The sequence below is a fragment of the Engraulis encrasicolus genome, chromosome 24 (assembly GCF_034702125.1).
Source record: "Engraulis encrasicolus isolate BLACKSEA-1 chromosome 24, IST_EnEncr_1.0, whole genome shotgun sequence".
In the NCBI taxonomy this organism is placed as follows: domain Eukaryota; kingdom Metazoa; phylum Chordata; class Actinopteri; order Clupeiformes; family Engraulidae; genus Engraulis; species Engraulis encrasicolus.
The window spans coordinates 23,017,957-23,023,846 of NC_085880.1; the positions used below are offsets into that span (position 1 = coordinate 23,017,957).

General features: G+C 42.4%; 1 long non-coding RNA gene across 1 annotated transcript in view; it reads left to right on the plus strand.

Annotated features, from left to right (window-relative positions):
• LOC134440870 (uncharacterized) overlaps window positions 1-1,708 on the plus strand; it is a 3,635-nt gene extending 1,927 nt beyond the window's left edge. Inside the window, exons 3-7 of the long non-coding RNA XR_010033045.1 lie at window positions 1-30; window positions 305-504; window positions 657-771; window positions 877-999; window positions 1,473-1,708. The exon at window positions 1-30 is cut by the window's left edge and continues 69 nt beyond it. This is a non-coding gene — a long non-coding RNA (uncharacterized LOC134440870). The remainder of the gene's footprint in view (window positions 31-304; window positions 505-656; window positions 772-876; window positions 1,000-1,472) is intronic.
• The last annotated feature ends 4,182 nt before the right edge of the window (window positions 1,709-5,890 follow it).

A 5,890-nucleotide genomic window follows, 5' to 3' on the forward strand; every position in this document is an offset into this window, starting at 1 on the left:
GAATCCCCACACTACACTAAACATGGCTTTGTAAGTTGATAATTTGGTTATTATTTCCCCTAGTTGTTAGGGAGCCTTATTATCAGAGGGGAACTTGTTCAAGTCCTGCCCTTTCCAGTAGGAAAGAATGTGTTTGCCTGCGCATTCAAGCCATGGCTGAAGTGCCTTTCAGCCAGGCACCTTACCCTATTTTGCTGCAGATCGTAACCAATACCTTGTAATAATAATTGCAAGTCTCTGTGTCAGTCGAGTGTTATGTAATGTGTTGATGCTGAATTTCACCCTTCATTTATTTCATTAATAGGAGCATAATTGTGATGCCCAGAATGACCTCAGTTGGCGAATCAAAACTGTTTGGCGAAAATGCTACGAGAAGAGGAGACAGGGAGAAGAGAGAACATTATGGAGGCCCCACTGCACAAAGACTAGCTGCTGCCACTTAACAACTGTCTGACGAAGACTGTGCTGGTGGAATTCCCCCGTTTTAAAGATGTCAAGGGCCTGGTAAGTTATGTGTTCACCTTCATGTTCCAACTGTCTTTGCGGTTTTCTTTTATAGTATCCTGTGGCTGATGGATGTATTTGTAAATTGTAAACTTTTAGCATATTTTATTCACATACGGTAATTCAAAAGGGCTTTCTTTTTGCCATGCAAGGTTGAGCTGGACTTAATGGAGATATTTGGAGAGGACACTTCACCGAACGGCTCAGCTCCAGGCCCTCATCGAAATCTCTGAGGCTTCTGGCCATGTAAGCAGTGATGATGAAGAGGTAAGGGTTTATACTCTGTTTTTCATCTGAACTGCACTGATATGTTTTTAGTTGAATCTGTGTGCCTATTGGTTGTATTAGCTATGTGATCCATGTGTGTTTCAGGTCGGGATAGTGCCATGGCCAGGATCCTCCTCCTGTTTGTTTCCACTGTCAGCACAGGGCCGCAAACGTCCAGCGAAAATGTCAGCAGCTGCAGCATAGAAGCGCCTTGTGATGTCTCAGAAGGTTTGTCTGAATTAACAATGACTACTAAAATGATGGCATAAGGATCTAGTGACATACTTTGTATTATACCTTATGATCGCCTAAGTGTATCGGCAAATATGAAATGGACAAGTCTGAAGTAATGGCTGTGCCTTGATCTGTACCATTGCCCATAGTATCTGTGTTTCTATTTATTTATACGTATAGTGCATAACATGTATACTGCATCAGGAATGATATGACATAGCATACTATTTTGAATTGCTATACTATCCTGTTTATTTGATGTGTGGGGTTCAGAGCGGGCAGAGTTCTCACGCTGAACATGTGATTTCAATAAAGTAATGTAGTTTATACATAGCTGTTCAAGTCTGAGGATTATTTTATCCAGGCAACTTTGCTCTTTTCTTGAGCTTGAAGACGCTTAGTAGTTTGATCACTGCTCATTCTTCATGCTCTAAAAAGTCATGTCTTTGTTTGTGTGTAATCTACAGACAGGAACCAGTGTACAGCACCACCTGGACACGATTGCTGAGAGCAGACATCCCCACCTACCGGGACGAAGAAAAGTCAGGTTCACTGCTACTTCATCATACTAGACATTGCTTGCCATGCCGTGAGTGCTTTTGACAAACTGTTTAAAGCGGACTATGTATTTGCCACATCCTACAACACCTCACTTTCCAAAATGTACATGTTCAACCAGACCTGGGTAGCACTTTCTTGTTGGACTATTGGGGTTGATATAACAGTTAATGCTCAGACATTTTAATCTCTTGGCTGAAGAGCAAAAGTGAAAATGAGCCATGTGCTGAATTTTACCCAAATTAGTGGTGTGAAATCAAACCACAAGACAAAATTAATGCTTTGTGCTGTTGAAAACGAGTGTTTGATTTAGTCTTTTTGTTGCAGTACAAAGACTTGGCCAATCTATAGATACAGGATGTACGCAGCCTACACCTAACATTATACAGATCACGGTCCAAATGGTACAGTGGCTTTTTGTTTAATCCACCTGTCCCTGCTTCATACTTAAGGCATCAGTATGGGTATCTGACTTAATATGGGTAAATAAGTACTGCAATATATACTGTAATTAAGCACCGTATATAGGCCTTTTGTTCAGTTTCTTGATAGAGGTGGCCTTGATTTTGTGTCCAAACCTTTACCAGCATGTACTCTTATTATTATTATTATTATTATTATTATTATTTCATTATCTTTTTTTTGTTTTTACTATTATTTTTTAATGAAAAAGAAGTGAAATGTTGTTGTACAATGTATATGGAAGATTCATTGTTTTTATATTTGAAAAAGAAAATAAAAAGCGAGATTTAATTTAAGTTTAATTTGTTTGTTCTCTTTCAAGCTTGTCTATGTGAATTTCTATGGGCAAATTATGTACCTTAAAGGTACAAATTGAGTTGTCTCTGTGGCAGTACCTTTGAGGGTACACAGGGTACAGAAAAAAAATGGTACAGCATTTGTACCATCCACTAAAGGTACAAACTTAACCATGAAGGTACAGATAAGGCACTTAAAGGTACAAATTGACTTGTCTCTGTGGCAGTACCTTTTGAGGGTACACAGGGTACGGCAAAAAAGGGTACAGTATTTGTACCATCCACTAAAGGTACAAACTTAACCGTGAAGGTACAGATGAGGCACTTAAAGGTACAAAGTATAAGGGTACAAATATGTACCTTTTTGAAAGGTACAACTCTGTACCCTCAAAAGGTACTGCCACAGAGACAAGCGTTTGTACCTTTTAAGGTACGGATCGGTACTTTTTTTTCCGAGAGTGTGGATGGCACACGATTATGCACGATTATTTCTACTCAATTGCTGATGGGCAGGGCTTCAACATGACAGAGGAAGCACAAGCACAAGAGAACCTTACATAGTCTGCCGACGACTAATTGTGTGTGTGTGTGTGTGTGTGTGTGTGTGTGTGTGTGTGTGTCTGTCTGTGTGTCGCCACCTAAGGTCAGGGAGTCGGCCATTAAACTGTCACCACATCTTAGACTCAACTGACCTCTACTTCTCTTTCTCTTTCTCTCTCTCTCTGTCTTTCTCTCTTTCACGCACACTCTCACACACACACGCGCATGCACACAAAAACAAGTACAACTATACACTCCCTGTCCCAATACTCTCCAAACTGTGTGTGAGTGAATGTGTGCGTGTGTATGTGTGTGTGCATGTGTTTGTGTGTGTGTGTGTGTGTGTGTGTGTGTGTGTGTGTCTGTGTGTGTTTGGCCTGCATGTGTGTGTGTGTGGATGTGCATGCGTGTAAATGACACTCTATTGTCCTGAGTTGTCATCATGGGTCATCTCAGAGCCCCTCCTCCTTTTTTTCCTCTTTCTCACCACTCTCCCTTTCTACCCCTCCCTCTCTCTTTCTGTCTCTGTCTCTTGTTCACTCTGTCACACCCCCCCCCACTTATCCTCAATAACTCTCTCATTCTGTACATACGTACAGCACCTACACACACACACACACACACACACACACACACACACACACACACACACACACACACACACACACACACACACACACACACACACACACACACACACACACACACACACACACACACACACAGGTAGTCCATTACAGTTGGAGCCAGGTTATTCTGTGACCCAGACAGATTTTCAGCAGTGCTCACACACACACACACACACACACACACACACACACACACACACACACACACTCAAACAGGCTTTCTGCTGTGTCAGGGACACGCTCCGGCGCCCCAATGCACCCCCCCCCCACCCCCACGGAAAACACACACACACACTGAAACGCCCCATCTACACACTCTTATACACACACACACATACATACTGTATACATACAAACTTGTGTTTGTGTGTGTGTGTGTGTGTTTGCGTGTGTGCGAGCATGGGTGCGTGCGTGTGTGTGAGAGAGAAAGAGAGAAAGAGAGAGACAGAGACAGTTTGGCAGCTCAACACTAATGAGTGTTTATCGCTGCCTTCACTTCCTCATCTATCATAATCACATCCCATAATACTGAGGTCCTGTAATATCTCCACGACGACAAGGGAGGTCTGGGGAAGTGGCTTCTAATTGGGGCATTGGGAGCTCGTTAAGAAGGCTGAGTCTTCAGCTAGGTTAATTAGAGGTAATTAGTGCTTAATTGTCCTTTAAAGAAGACCACAGATGACAGGCCAGACAGACACACCATCAGTCAGCCAGTTAGAAGAGGCTTTGTATTTACCAACCAATCAGGGGCCTTGTATCAACCAGCTAGTCAGGGGTCCGTCCCATTAGCTAATCTCCTGTCCTCCACTTGAGCTTGTGGCCTCGTGCTTCGCCGACACCAGCCCTCTGTGGAGAAAGCAATTTAGTTATCCACTGTCAGCACGGGTACAACTAGCCTGATTATCATCGGCGTTCAAATCTCTTCGAGACTTGGTCTGACCAAGAGCATAACAATTCACATTTTCCAAACGGCATGGTTGACCTGCCTCCCTTGGTTTTGGTATGGTTGTTTGCTTACCAACAAAGTGGGAGGAGTTCCCGTAGTTTCGGGAACTCAGAAAGTACATTACATTGCTCTTGACCTTGCAACGCTGAAAGGGTTGCGTCACTAGGAGGCAGAGGCGATTCTAGGGTCAGGTGGGGTCCCAAGCAAAAATGCAAAAGAATGAGCATTTGAACCAAAATCGCCACTACTGTGGTAAAATGTGGACTGTTATTCACTATCCAGGGGCTTGGGGGCCCCAAGCGACTGCCTGCCTTGCCTGGTGGCAAGATGCACCTCCGCTAGGAGGGCACAGCCTGGCTAGGGTACAACAAATTTGGCGGACTTTTCCCCATTCAACATCTCAATTGCAAATGAGAAAATGATCTTTGAATTGTGTTTTTTTTGCGAGATATTGAATTAAACTTGTATCGTCAATTGCACTTTGCGATGTCATCATAAGGCCACAAGCACAAGGGAAGATGGGAGATTAGATATTGAAGTAAACCCAGGGGTCTTGTGTATGCTGTGTCATAGACAGATGCCCCACTCTACACAGACAGACCTTCATCCACACATATGCAAGCACACACGTACATACATACATACATACATACATACATACATACATACATACATACATACATACATACATACATACATACATACATACATACATACATACATACAGGGCTGGATCAATGCACAGGCTAGATATGACTGCAGCCTAGGGGCCCTCACCTGCCACCTAAAAAATTGCAAAATATTGACAAGATGCTAAATTGAAAAATGCATCTGTCAAGTTGAGTACAGTTATTAGACATGTTATACTTCATTCCTAGCTCATAATTATGACACTGCCTATGTTTACATGATGGTTTTAATTCCGAATAATTAATTCAGAATGAATTAGTTCTGTATAAAAGTTACTTTCCATCAATATTCCGAATAAACATTTGGGGAAAAGAAAGTATTGCGATTAGAGAGGATGCACGTGCTGTCCGAGCCTCCAGAAGCTCTGTGTACTACCAGGACAGTTGGTCATCTTCAGCCCCAAAATATTTACCTCAGCCTGTGTCAAACCTTGCAACATGGCCCTTAGGTCTGGATCATTTAAAATGCTAACTCTAGCTTACCCAGCTAGCTTAGAAAATTGAGTGGTCAATGGTAATGTAGAGTAACTTTTTTGTGCTACGTCAGTTTGTGATGTATTTTACATCGATATATAGAGCCACGACATTTATAGTCACTTAGGCTCTTTAAATTAAGCAAAAACTTTCATGTAAGAATCGCCCGGAAGTCCGCCATTTTTTTTCCTGGAAACCAGCCTAAATGTGAGATTGGATGTGTAATTTAGTCTGGCCCCGATTAATAGTACATCCGAAGATTGTTGATGAGAACAACCCGTTCTCTTTCAA